Source organism: Syngnathus typhle, linkage group LG8 (assembly GCF_033458585.1).
Source record: "Syngnathus typhle isolate RoL2023-S1 ecotype Sweden linkage group LG8, RoL_Styp_1.0, whole genome shotgun sequence".
NCBI lineage: Eukaryota > Metazoa > Chordata > Actinopteri > Syngnathiformes > Syngnathidae > Syngnathus > Syngnathus typhle.
In genome coordinates this window covers 10864526-10879584 of record NC_083745.1, presented here as the reverse complement: position 1 = coordinate 10879584, position 15059 = coordinate 10864526, and the positions used below count along the sequence as shown (strand labels likewise).

At 43.0% G+C, this 15059-nt stretch overlaps 1 protein-coding gene across 2 annotated transcripts in view; it reads right to left on the bottom strand.

Moving 5' to 3' along the window:
* The window catches only part of chrm3a (cholinergic receptor, muscarinic 3a), a 53570-nt gene extending 41594 nt beyond the window's left edge, over nucleotides 1-11976 (bottom strand). The window contains exon 1 of one of the 2 annotated variants that reach the window (XM_061284555.1): nucleotides 11776-11976. The gene's annotated coding sequence lies outside the window, so the exon portion shown is untranslated. Of the gene's footprint in view, nucleotides 1-9677; nucleotides 9760-11775 lie in introns of those variants that run through there. The other variant, XM_061284556.1, reaches the window with a different exon arrangement.
* Between the last annotated feature and the right edge of the window lie 3083 nt (nucleotides 11977-15059).

The window sequence follows — 15059 nt, the reverse complement described above, 5'->3', positions numbered from 1 at the left end:
TATAATTAGCTTTCTAGCTACCTAAATTACAATTAGGTGGCTAACAATAATCTAGCCAACTAACTTGAGCTAGCTTTTAGCTGTTTTGGCCAATAGTGGCTTGTCAGCTAAGAAACAAACGCCCGAAAAACTATAGACAGCAAGTGACTAACTTTATGTTCTAGTTTAAAACTTTTTTTAAAATCGTGTGACATTTAACAATGTTGCGCCAGTCTGATCCTGAAAGTGATTATTATTTATTTTTTTTAAATATATTTACCATGGGAGAAACTGGGGGGGACAATAAGACAAGTCAGAGTTATCAATATCTTCTGGGGATCCAGGTAGCTTTGGTACAAGAACCATGAGTGTTGTTCCAGTTGTGGTGAGAGTCGACACAGACATGGCGGACTGCCCAAGGCAAAACGATGCTGGCCTAAATTGCAGAGCATCTTTTGAGCAGCCAACGTTGACACTTCTTTTCGTGCAAACGGCCGCACGCAGGCACAACAAAACTTGAGCTTGCTTGCTTGCTCATCTCTCTACAATCTGAGCCTTTATGGGCATTCTTCCAGAACACCATTTGGATGGTCAAATGTCACTGATGCTGAACCCTGGGAAAGAATCTGGGGGCGCACAATTTCTGTTCCAGTTCACACGAAAGATGCTCTATTTGTTAAGCAATAAACATAACCACAAACACATAAAAGGGTTGTGTATAAAACTCGACAAGCATCCTCATATTGAGGACTTTCCAGAGGGGACTAGTGTCTAATCTTTTCTGGGGGGTGATGCATTCTGGACCTGTCCAATATAGACAGCAACATTAAGCCAGGAGTCTTGACTTTTTCAGGCAAAACCTGCTTCAAACAGCTGAGGTCTTATTCCCCATTACTGCAGCCATGCCGGCACAAATGAACAGCTGAGCCTGAGACACACACACACACACGCACGCACACACACAATCGAGTTGAATGAAATCTCCTTCATGAGGTTCCTGTTAGGCTAATAAATAGCAAAGACAAAACAAACTCAGAAACCAATGCTGCCACTATGATTCAATCCAAAGAATATTTATTTTTATTCTTTTCTATTTCAATACATTTTTTTCTACAAAAAAATAATTGGCCTTTTGCGTCCTGGGGAAGCAGACGTTCCTACAGCACGCTTTGGAGTGGCGGTCATTAAGTAAGCGACTCACAGTAGGCTACAGTAAAACAAACAAGATATCGAACCCCACATGCACTCGATAAACTCACATCAGTGAAAAAAGATCTACAATATATGAGGGCTATCAACCACTACAAAATAATATGTATTTTAGAAATATTTAAAAGCAAGCAAACCGACCACCTGAAACATGGACATGTTTTTGTATTTGCACAGTAACGTTGTGTGAGACATGCCAACAACGATTTGAATGATAAACAAGAAGCTAAATGTCTCACGCTACAATGTAATAAATTCAGACGACAATAAGGACAAATGGAAAAACACTCACTGTGTCCCTAATGCCAAGTCCAATAGGTCATCAAGGCTACTTTGGAGTGAGATAAATACATATAAAATGGCTGTCTTTTGGAGGATCGTTGCGTAAAATGGACTTTTGAACGAGCACTTTTGCACTTGTTGACAAAAGCTGGACTCGAAGTTTGTGGGCCGCAGGATACTGTTGCTCACTCGAATGGGACGGGATCGGCCCCACAAGAAATTGGATGCGTGGTGTCCTAGAATTCGGATTCCTTGAGGGCACTTGATAAAAACACATCACAGACACCTTGGAATTTTCAGCAAATAAAGTTCTTACTATATCTGTTTGGATGTTAGCAAGGACTGCTACGAACACGCATAACATGCCATTCTAATTCTAATCCGTTTTCATCACAGCGTCGACGGTGTCATGTCAGAAGCGTACTCCCAATTTTGTGCTTTTCCTCTGAACTCTATCAAGAAATTACTTGGAGTTGCCGTAAACACTCCTGTAAAATAAATAAGCTTTAAAAATCAATACGAAGTTGTAGTCTAAATGTCTGTGCGGCCAGACGTGCCCTTTCTCTTCCCAACTTGGCATGAAAGATGCTCTTGTTTTGCCGTCACACTGAAGTTTGACCTTTCTCCTAAGAGTGGCCGTCAACCGCGCTGTAACACGACACGAGCCGTGATACAAAAGCAGCGTGTCATGTTGTTGTGTTGCATTGTTGTCACTGACCGCTGCTTCGCACGATTATGTGCTGAAAGCTTGCACGGAAGAAAAATGAAAAAAAAAGGGCGATGGAATATTGTCAAATGTTTAGTCAGTAAAAGCACAAAACCATGCACCAGCGAGCTTGTCCTGATTAGAAACCCGCCTGGCGTCTCTTATTTGTTTGCGGTTGCGAGTGAATTAAACACAGAAAAGCTTCTGCTCGGGCAAGTCTTTGGATGGAGTCTTAATTCTGCTGCGAGTAACAGCAACAGCCAATGAATAATTCATGACGTCCATTGTGGCCACACAGTCGGGAAATGGATTTGACACGGTCAATACCTATTTTTCTCAGATGACTAAAAAAAAAAAAAAATCACATTTAAAAATAAAAAACACATCATTTTGTTCTCAACTGCCATGTTCAGGTTTGCGGGAAATGAAAACGCCAACTGACAGAAAGAAGCTCCCCGGTCGTCCATTCTAAATGTGAGGTATGGCCTGCAGCTTTACACACGCTTCCATTTGGACTTTTAAAGGTACTTTTTCACCCACGGACAGATGGTCATGGCGGGGGGTCTCCAAGGCCCCACTTTACAGCAGACAGCTTCATATCTCCAAGTAGGGATCAAGCGGAGATGGATGGATGGATGGATGGATGGATGGATGGATGGATGGATGGATGGATGGATGGATGGATGGATGGATGGATGGATGGATGGATGGATGGATGGATGGATGGATGGATGGATGGATGGATGGATGGATGGATGGATGGATGGATGGTTGGATGGATGGATATCCCCCTATGAAGGGTCCACAAGATTCCCGGCATCTAACGGAGCAACAGCAAAGTCATGATCCAGGCAAAAGCTATAATTAATGCACATAGTAAAAGTGCAGAGTCGCATCTCATGAAGAACATGCCTATTTCATCACAGCCATGTTTTTCTTGCCGCATGCTAATTCCCGGCCGGCGGTCGGAATACAAAAGTCCTTTTGAGATTGGCAGACGTCTGCAAACCTCTTAATCTCCCGTGTCCACAGATCACTAGCGGGCTGTAAAGCTAGCCGAGCGTCACAGATTGCAATCCTGCTTCCCCGGCTTCTATTTTCGGGCGGATCGTGTTTTACGCTTGCAAATGTTACATCACGCGTTCCCCTGCTGCAACCTTTTGCCTTTCCCGCCTTTTGCTGCCGTGAGAAAAAAAACTGGATTTAATGACACAAGAGCATTTGAGGCAAAACAAAGACGTAATTAAAGCGGCTGCAAAGTACGATTGGGCGTTGATTAATTGACCTTTTGGAATTCAGTTAATGATATGAAAGGGCCCTTGAAGCAATTGAGGACACTAATCGAGGCGCTGTCGAGCAGTCAACTAGTTCGCCGGCTCAAGAGGTGAAGAAAATACATGTGTCAAGTCACATGATTTTTGGAAACACGAAGAAATGTCTGCAGAAGAGGGCAAGCGATGTGGAGCGGGCGGCTCGCCTCCAGACCTCGCATCTGCACGTGTCACTCTGATGGATGAGCCAGGCGCACAGATCGATGCACCTGGCGGTTCGGATGAGCCCGGCGTTAGCGTGGGCCGTGTCGCGTCACGGCGCTCACTGACGAATGGGTTTGAGAAACACAAAGGCCTCCACAAAGCTAATCAAGGCGAATGAGCGTGCATGTCACACTCCATCAATCAAAAGGCAAAATAGACGACGAGCGCGATGAGCGTCGGCGTCTGAGCCAAATAAAGAAACAAGGGCCCACCAGCATGCCGGCAAATGTCGAAAAAAAATCCAGAGCTGAGAACAGGTGAGATGCGCAGCCCTCCAAAGAATGCAAAAGTAAAACTGGACGTAAATCAAACGGCATTTGGGCTCCGGCGGCTCGGACAATAATGTGACATAATTGCAGCTGCTCCTTGTACTTTGTTACATAACAATCTACAAGCGAGCGGCGTTTTTCACAAAGCCTGATTATATTAAGGCTTGAATTGTCGCCAATAAATTGAGGACGCTATGATAACAAAGTTATGTAAGTCGACGGTGAATGTTTACGCTCAACTGAAACGGAGATAGTTGTCATTTTGCCGGCAAAGTGACGAAGCAACAAAAAAAAAAAAGGCTGAGGTTATGTTGAGGTATGACACTGCGTTTCCTGTCGGAGGTCGAGGGACTCGGAACAAACAGCTGCGTCTGTAACATCCGTCCGCACGCTTTGTCCTGATTGAATAAGTCGATTAGAACACACTCGCTCCTGGCAGGCCAGCTTCATCCTTCAAAGGTGTTTGTGTGAGTCGGCCAAATAGACAAAACGTTCATTTCTGTGTGACGAGAAAGCATTTTTTCCTAAGGGTTCATATTTTCTCGGTTGGCAGCCCAAGAAATTAATTTAACGCAATTTATAATTTGAGTTTTTCACTTCCTTGTGCAATCATCCTCCCAAAAATATTTCATTTGGTTTCACACAGTTAAAAATAAAACTGTGAGTGGCGATAAACAGACGCGCTCTCATCGGCAAAGGTAGTGTTGGTAAGTTTTTAGCAGTCGGAAAATAAACCCCTAGACAAAATTGTCTTTGAAGGACTCGAGGAAAACAACCCAAAATGACTTCTTGAAATAAAAATGGCTGACTTGATAGGGCTTGTAATTTTTGTGGATTTACTCATAGGACACGCCCACCACTTTAGTGAATTTGGGATTTTGTCAAAGCTTCGGCCATAGAAAATGTGTACACGCCCGATTCGCACCAACAAGTGAAGCTTACTAAACAAAGACTTGAATAAGTAACTGGGTGGGAATTAAAAAGGAAGTCAAACACTGGCTTGTGGAGTGTGTCAATAACCTCCACCACATAGGCCACACATTATGATCTAGTGAAAGCAAGCAAGCTCTCACGTTGGCCACTATCAAAAAAGGGACAGCGGGCAAACAAGGTAAACGTACGCCTCGCTTCCGTTGACTCTCCAGAGAAGTGAATCGGTTTATTGACTCGCCAGCCAGGTCACCTTACGTGCTCATAGCTAAGCCCGCATAACAAAACCCGAAGCGGACGGCGCGTCACAAGGTTTCTCTCAACGGGATTAGATGCAGAACTGTGATGTGATAGGATTAAAGGGAAGACAAACTCTTCATATGATCTTTTTCAACTGCTTAACGGACTCATCTGGACAAACCCCTCAGTCGTTATTATGAGTTAAAACAACAAGTACAAAGGGGATTGATATCTGATGTTCGTGTTGGCTGGACACAGCGGATCAATTTTGCGATGCAGCGGATTGAAATTTTGATTGGAACAAGGGCCGAGTGTCCTCAACATGGTCAGCTTGGCAGCGCTCGCATACTGAAAGCTTCTTTAAGAGTGTGTCGGGGTTCATAAATTAGGCCGCTGCCATTTCATGTTGATATTACTTGGCGGTCTGAAATATTGATGCAGAAAAACTCCAGCCGATTGCCTGTATATGCAATAAATATGTCCAGCTTGGGCCGTGGTAACATTTCAGAGAAAAGACATCAGAGAGCGAGCCAATAACACATTGCGATTCTTTTTTTTATGCCAACACAAGCCTGCCAAAAAAACTTCAGGATGCAGTCACGCCAAGTCACTTTATGCTGGACTTTGTGTCTTGTCTGCAGCACCAAAACCAGCCCAGCTGTCGGCTTCTTGCAGGCCACTTTGCTAATGGAGGATGTTGCGCTTGTCCATCCTGGTTTGATTGAGATCAGATTTATGTCATTTGCTTTTACACACAATCTTAGAAGTGATCCCAAAAAAAAAGCCATGAGGGTTTACGCTGCAACCTCCTCAAAAAAAGAGGACGCGTATCAACACTCCTCCCTGACACAAGGGGGCGCAGCTTCGCCAATGACTCGCGTGAGAAGGAAGCACCTGAATGATTAAAGTTATTTTTTTTCCTTCAATAAATTGATGAATGCACATTTCTACTTGGTTGAGTAGATGTATGTGCTCAACATAAACTATTCTTGTATCGTATTGCCAGCTTTACAAAGATACTCTGCCCTAATTATCACGATTGTTTTTTTTGACTTCAATTGATTGTGGGAACCACTGATGAGGAAAAAAATCAATATTCCTGGCTTACTGGTTCCTTACTTACTTTTGTTTAAAATTGAATAGCTTGTCACCAATCGGGGGGAAAAAAAGCTTTTTCGTTGACCCAAATATTTTTTTAAGGACATTTTAGAGCTGTAATTTTAATACCTTGATACTTTTACTGATGCTTACCATTCAGTCGGAGTCTAATATTGGCGCGGGCCTATGTGAAGCTTTCTGCCAAAAATTGATTTGACCATTCAGGTGGCGCTAGGAGTCAGTCATGCAATCTGTAAAAAAGGACCACAGGTGCAGAATTTCCAAACACGTCCCAAACTCTCAAGCTGTCGCCTGGAGTGAAGCTGCTGTGTCACATGGCAGTTCTTTCCGAAATCTTATCACGCACACAGCTGGCAGCGGCACGGCGTGCAAAGCGACTCCCATCGCTTGCGAGACGGCCAAAATGTCAACGTGCCAAAATGGGCGAAGCAAAGCCACATTGGACAGTCTGTCATTGATCTTTTTCAATCGATTGTTCAATGGAAGATGGTGATGACTTGACGAAACCAGCAGTGTGGTTGGTTCCCGCCGTCGCTGCCACCTCATCTTGAGCGATAATCAGGACCAGTTTGAGCTTCTTTTCATGATTCGGCAAAAGCCGATGATTGGGCCTCGAAACCATCGCCGTTCTCTTCCCGGCCTTCCGCATCAATTTGATGACTAACACCGAGAGTGTGAAATGAGATCGCCTGAGGATCGCGAGAAGCAATCTTGTGTTTATACGTCTGATGACTCAACACGCGCACGAGTCGAACATTCCCTTTGACAGACGTCATTAGGCAGCGTAACCTGCTCCCCGTCTTAGTAGAATCTGCGGCATGACTGGAGGCAGATTGCTTCTCTTGAAAAGCCTTCACAGACACACACACACACGTCGCACTCCCGCTAAAATATTTGATGGAGATAACACGAGATGAGTGCTGTATTCAAGGCCGCTGCAGAACCTTGCATTTGGAGAATGCAGATGAGCGGAGGAAAAGAAACGAGAGCATTTGACCAAAGTAGAATACGAGCTGACAAATGGGATTGCTTTCAATGGAGAAAAAAATTAATTCAGTTGCAGTGTCAATCGTAGATGACAGCAAACAACCTGATGAGGTCTCCACTGGTCTCTTGTCAAGTGGCTTGTTCACTTGTAAATTGTGATTTATAAAGTCTCTGTGTGATTTCATTAGGAGCGAGTGCTCATTGTACTCTGCATTGTTTTACCCGCAAGATTCTGCGAGTTTCTGCTGATGTAATTATGAGGATATTCGGAAAGTCAAAAAAGAGAAGTGCAAATTTTTTCTTAACTGCGTGCCTAATATTCATTAATAATATTGTAGAATTATTAAAACGAGTACAAGCAAAAGGGAATCGTCACTCTGCTGATACCTGGACGCTAACGCAAAAAAGGCATTTTTCATCAATTCACGACGTTATTTCCCCAAAAAAACATTCTCATCGATGGGAGAAGAAGTTTTGACGGATTTCAAAATCTTTCAAAAATTCCACCTCAGTATCAGCGTGGCCAAGGAGTTGGCCTGAGAGTGCACTACAAAGGAGGCAACAAGTAAGCTCTTGCTCCAAAATTGTGTTTTTGAGCTAATTCAATTAGGCAGAAATTAAAGCAGTTTAAGAAACAGATTTGTTTTGGGCTACTATATGGCTTTTTTTGATTGCCCACACGAGCTCCTTCCATCTGTCATGTTTATCAAGTCATGAAATGATGTTCGCAGGCACTGTGCCACTTTCCTCACGCAACCTTTAAAGAAAGCGCTCAGCTGTCACTGGCGGGAAAGCCCAGATTAAATGATGAGGCAGGACGTGTGGTGTAATTAAAAAAAAAAAAAAAAAAAAAAGGGTTTTGTGGTGTTGACAAATATATAATCAATACCGTGAGAAGACAACACACTCCTCAATCCTAAACAAGACAAAAACTTGCTCCCATCACTTAAATTGATCCCTATCTGACAGACTTGACATTTGTTATTTACAAAACGAGGCTGATTTGTTATTTCTTCGCGAGGTGCAGAGAAAATCCATCACAGAGCACTCGCATATTTGAGAGGAATCGGAATTGTCTGCAGTCAGGGAAGGGAGAAAAGACCACAGGAAAGAAAAAGAAAAAGCGTTTGAAGCTTCGTCATGCATGCAGCATTTTAGGATGGCGTAAGTGGCGGCCCTGCAGGCTTTCTCTTCCACCTGTCAAATAGTCTGCACGCTTCCATTTTGTTTTAGTTTTTCAGCTCATTTTTTTCCACGTCAACAGAAACACTATCGAGTTTTGTGGCCATATGGTCAATTGAAGATGTTGCGTTTTGTGAGTCAACAAAAGTTCCAAACATTTAATGTTGTTTTTTTTTGAAGGCCAGAAATGTCTCCCTCGCTTGTCCTTGGCTGTGACCTGACCTTTGCACTCCGGCCCACACTTACACGCTTGTGTTACCTGGCGCAGTGATGCATGAGTCGTTGTGTAGCCAACATACGCAATATCACAAGACAAACACAGAGTGACACCGTTAACGTCCTGAAAGCGAACGCCTTATTGCTGCCGTGCGCGTGACAGCTCAATAAAGGTCACATAAACTCACTGTCAGGGTGGCACACATGATTTGTTTTCAATTTAAAAAAAAAAAGTTTCCTCGTGACAACAGTTAGCATTTGCAATGTCAACATGCAGATATTTGTGTTGGATATTAATAACACCATCTGTGCTGTGTCCAAAATAATGGTCATAGAAAATATACTCGCTGCAATAGGGATACTTGCAGAACTTAAAGGGCGCACATCATGGGAACTTTTTAATTGCTGTTATACAAATGGTCTGAATTAAACAGAAAATCAAGAATTGCTTGAATCTTCGGGAGCTCCCTCACTGAAATTCTAGTCGAAGTGAAATCCACAATCTATAAATATGATTAAAAAAACTCACAATGAGCTAAAATATGCTACTTCCTGTTTTAAACCCTCCACTTTCATGAAGATTAATGTCAAACTAAATAGTATGTCATCATCTAGTGGTTGACAATGAAATTACACCCCAAATAAATGGGAGGCAGTACAAAATAGGAATTAAGTTCTGCCGCCACAAGGGAGTAAGAGTGAGTGCCGCTGCTCTAGCCGGCTTAAAAGTCATCATTAGCATGGATCAGCAGATGTCGGCCGGCCTCTTTCACCGAAGACATTTAAAGGACGGCTTCGGTGGTTTCATGCCATTGTTTTAATTATGGAAGCCAAAGGCTCATGCTCGCTTCTGCGCCGTCTAAAGATAGCCGCCGCAACTCACCCCACCGCGGTCTGCGAGCCTGCGAAAGTGGATTAGAAGACCTTGAACATCAAGACCGGCTCTAATGAAACCCAATGGGGGATGTCAGCCCGTCTGTTTGACCAGCTGACTCCTGTAAAATAGCAATCAGTGGCTCCTACCGCTCTAGACGGGAAAAGTGCTCCGGTGGTGCCAGGCGCTGCCCGTGTGGCCATGATGGACGGCGGGGGGTGCACAGCAGCTAAAGACAGCAACCGAGACAATGAGATGTACGCGTAACATCACAGCTAAAATCTCTTTACTTACTCCCCCCCCCAAAAAAAAAAATCAATCGGCTGTAATTAGCTTTGAGCTAAGCGACAATTTGCAAGTGTCAAATTAGTGGGAAGCACCACCTACATGTCATTAGCACACTAATTATATTCTCTCCTCATTTGAATAAGATTACAAACAGCACAGCATCGTGACGCCAGAGAGGATTTACTTGACTGACAAGTTGAAGTCGTTCCGTCATCAAGCAAGCGACTCGTATTTGGAATCAATCCATTTATTTTTTTTAATCAAATATGCAAATATAACAAAATCAACGTCAAAATCAATGTGAAAAAAAAACACAAGACTGTTCGTCTCCTCCAAACACATTTCTCCAACCGATAAAGCGGCAAGCCTTGTGTTCACCGTAAAATGATGAGCAATTGCTCAATAAACAGGCAACGTAAGCATGTTTTCTGCCCGGGGCAGGCATAACTCAACACTAAACGCTCACATATGGCAGAAATGGCGACCAACAGTCAAGCCGACAAGTCAAGTCTGTGCGTCACGACACTCAACCTCAAATTGTTCAGAAAACGACATCATTACAAATTGCAAATCCTCAATCTATGCTAGTGATGTATAGTGACAGGGTAAAAGCTCTTCCACTAGATGGCAGTAAGAACAATTCAACATGTCGCCACGAAGACGACACACACACACACACACATTTGTGACTAAAATCAAGACAGCAACATTATTTAAGGATGCTTCCTTTTTTTAAGTCACGGGCCTGCTTTGTAGCCCCCACCCAGCAACAGCCGCATTTGGGAGGGGGAACATCAACAAGAAGATCAATAGGGAGGTGTAGGAAAGTGCAACAAGAAGCATCTATCAAGTCCAGAACACCCTGTTTGCCTTCTCGTCCTTCGGAGCACAGACTGCAGCGTGAAAGTCCAAATAAACACATTCCTGCACCACCTCCAACAGACCAGACACACAAGCACGCACACACACACACACATATATGCACAAATACTCGTTCCCCACACCTTCTAAATGTACTGAAGTACTGGAGAGCTCTGGCTAAATTAAGTTTTTGGGGGATTTTGACCAGTTTTCATTTTCTGCCAATGATCTGTTGATTCTCAAAGTGATACGCAGGCTCCCTCTAGTGGTGCGCAAAGAATTACAGAGTCAAACCGTGTGTTTAGATTATGAACTGTATTTTCTACTGTAATCTAATCATTATGGAAGTAGAGTTTTTTTTTTCCTAAAATGTAAGGTCAGTTAATGTCCAAAGTGTGTTTAATGTTATACATTAACATTAAATAAACTTTTGATTGGAATAAAGCCTTTTTCTTGCTTTAGTCAACACTTGGGCCTACTACACTACTGTAATTTATTTCATGCTGGTCATGCTGGTGGCACTATATATCATTTTAAGTGGCACTCGGTGTAATAGGTTTAAGAAACACTGATCTAAATGACATCTTCGACATTTTGGAGTTGTATTGTCAGTACTTTTGTAGAATGAATAAACAGATTGTTGTTGAGAACCATGGTCAGGGGCAAAGATTAGCACACAGGGACGCCATTGCCTCTGCTCTTCTTCACTACCATCATCATCATCATAATCATCATCGTCGTCGTCACAATTATCACACACCATGCTACAAGGTACAACAACCCCAGGGTCGCTTGCAAGGAAAGAAGCTACATCAATCCCGCAACAAGCGTGTGTGGCCATGTACGGGCATCACAAACAAACAAGACAAAGACAGCATGTCTATGTAGGGATATTTATACTAGTCATCCCCTTGTTCTTATTAATACAAATCATTTCGATAATAATAATATACCCTATTGGGTACAGGGTGACATCACCAGTTTGCCAAACTTAAAAATAAATAAATAATAATAATAACAGCATTCAGCATCATTTGTCCAGCTATTTTTGCAACTTCATGGCACATAACGTAACTTTTCTCATTTCCATCCACTTACCTTTCAAACATTGCCAGCTGCGCACAAAACGGGACTGGGGGAGCCACAATCCAAAACAAGTCAAGCCAGGTTGGACAGGGAACCGTGGTCCAAGTCCACTGACGCGGTCCGAAGAGGATGAGGAGAGGCTGGACACCTTCTGCCAGATCTCTGAGCCGCGCGTTCGCAGGGAGGCAGCGAACAGGAGCGCGCGCGCGGTGTGCGCAGACAGCACAAGCAGGAGGGACCACGTCCAAAAAGACGCACGCACGCACGGACGCAGAGGAGGCGCGCCAAGATTGGTCGGCCAGGCGCTGACGCGTCGGCAGGTGACTCCTGGGTTGTGCTTCATTGAAGACACTTTCAAGACGCGTTCCACTAAACGTCCCTTTGTGGTGGAACCAAGGAGTGATGTCATTTTAGCGCTGGACATAACATTAGAAACACATTTGACATTTCTACGTCTGTCTCTGGCTTTTTCCACAACAGTTGCAGTGGTAGAAATTACATATATATATATATATATATATATATATATATATATATATATATATATATATATATATATATATATATATATATATATATATATATATATATATATATATATTATAAAAAAAAAAAAAAATTATTTTAAATTTAAACACGCTTAAAATAATACATCAAATACTGAGGGTGCAAGAACAATGGATAACGCACCAATCTCCTGCCTGTGTTCAGTATACATTTGTCCCCCCCACACTAATAAACTGATGTGACAATATGCATCAAAAACATCAATATAATCATGCTCAAATTTGTGCAGTACGAACCTTCAGTCATCACTTTCTGTAAGTGCAAAAACCAGGATTGCCTCATTTCACGACAAACAAGGCTGTGCTAAGATACATTTCATTCTTCTTCTTTTCAAATGTAAATGTCTCATTGAGTAGAATTACACCTAATTTAAACAATCTTTTGAACAAAATATTTAACTGCACACAGATTAAATATATTGGTAACCATAAAGAACTTGGAGAGCAACTAAAACATTCAAGAAAAGAATTACGGTTGACTTCATTTGTTTTGGCACTTGCCCGAGATGTAATTCAGGTGCCAAAGCCAATGTTTGAACATATTTTTTACAAACAAATATAGCAGTAGGGCTAATCCTGACAGGAATGTCTGTAAGCCAATTACAGCTGCTTCTTGTGCAGGGACCTGAGGAATGGAGCCTCGCAGTTTCAGCCTCGCCACGCGCTTCCTGTTCCACACACACACGCACACACTGAATCTTTGTGAAAACACACAGACTTGTCACAGGCATGCACAACTTGGACATCATTCTCATACTGTAATGTAGATGTGCTTATTTATAAGGTTACATAAGACAATATCTGCTAGGTCAGAAAGAGGTCAAACAGATCCTGATCTGGTCAGTTGATGCGCCGTAAAAGTCACCTGGTCGCTCCGCCCCCGGACTTGTCAAACAAAAACATCATGGATATTTTTTAAATGGAAATACAGATTAAGTTCTTGTTTGTGTTTGTTTAAAAACATGGGAAGAGGAACGCAGCAAAGAAAAAGTCCATAAAACAGGAGTGAATCTGCAGGACGGATGAGACTCAGGAAGCCCGAAGCACTGTGCGGACACAGTCCGGCTGACACTGAGAGCAACTCACCTTCTTTCTCACTCGCTGGGTCCGAGCTCCACGTTGACTTTGCTGCAATTTCACACCGTCTGACTCCACCGAGAGCTGCATCATGAACACACCGATAAGCACGGAGGCCCGTCTACGCTCACCTTGACGGCATCCCTCTTCCTCCTCTTTGCCGATCTGCAGAGTGTCAACAGAATATCAGATAACTGGAATATAAAGTGGAAACTTGAGAAGAAGGTTTTGCTCTGCGCTAAAAAGCATAAAGGAGTTGGTTATGTTTATCCAGTAGGATTATTGTGCTGGTATACCAGTGTGCTAGTGGTTAGCACCTCCGCCTCGCAGCAGAGTTTGCTCGTTTGAAACTCATCTCAGTCACTCATACAGTATTAAAATAGCTGACTTTTATTCCAAAAGCGGCAGCATCATATATGATGTCACGCTCATATGGACAACACAAGGACCCCAGTTGCCCATTTCAAAGCCTATTTTGTTTTTTCTTCCTCATTTGAAGTAGTAGCCTCAACAAAGGGGGCTCAGACAATATACATGGTGACCTACATTCAAAGCAGTTAGATTCCAGCCAACAAGAGCAAAAAGAGAAACGAGTCAGTGTTAATACATAATACGCAATTCTTGTTTTCCTTGATAAAATATAAACTGAGCGATGGCAATTGTGCATCACCGCTCCTCAGTTTCTGTCTCCAAGCATGAAGTCACGCGAAGCAATCCGATGTTGAACATCGCCTGCTCCAACCGGGTTGATTTCTACACGTGAATATATTTCCCACCAGTGTGTTGAACAAATGACTTCCTCCTCTAGAGCTTTCTTTTACATACGGACAGAGGGAGGAAATCCATTGTCGGTAATATGTTGCTCCTGGAGAGATACATTGAAAAGCACTCGGCTCTAATCTCGATTAATTTGTTCCTGGGAAAAGAAGAAGACCGCCCCCGAGGTGTATTGTCTATACGTGATGTGAGTGCGTCAAGTGTGTGAATATCAAATGGTGTGTTCAATTACCCGGCCTGACCTTATCTTTAGTTCACCTTCAGCGTTTGTTCGCCACCTCGCTGGCCTTGTGTTGGCATCTTTTCATCCGCCCCCTTCACGTGAATAAAAGGTTTCATCCTCGCATTTAACGCGTCTGTATGGTTGTGCATTTTAGAAGAATGCTACACCCCCATTGGAATACTGAAATAAAGCAATGATTTTCTTAAGCTCCAGGAGAAAGATAAATCCTGGAATGGTGCTTGGTGAAGACATTGACCATGTTTATGATTTCAAAGACATCTGACAAGAACAGAATAAGAAAAGACACATTGGTACCCGGAAGGCATCACAAATTGGGGCTTCCTGGAGATTGAGATGTAGGGGAAGCATTGGGAGGGCAATCAGCCGGTAATCACTCGGAGGCCAACACGAACATGGCGTTGTGATGTCCAGAGCAATCACAATCACAGAGACTTGAGGAGGCTATAGGAAGCGCGAACAAAAAGACTGATGTCCATCCATGCATCCCTTCAAGTGGGAAAGGAACAACGGCGAACATCTCGGAAATGACTCGAAACACAATTGAAGGAGATGTCGTCACAGCATTGCGTCAATGACACGTTGCTAAGTGCAGTGTGAAAAGGTCAACAGCATGCTACGATGCAATTATAAGG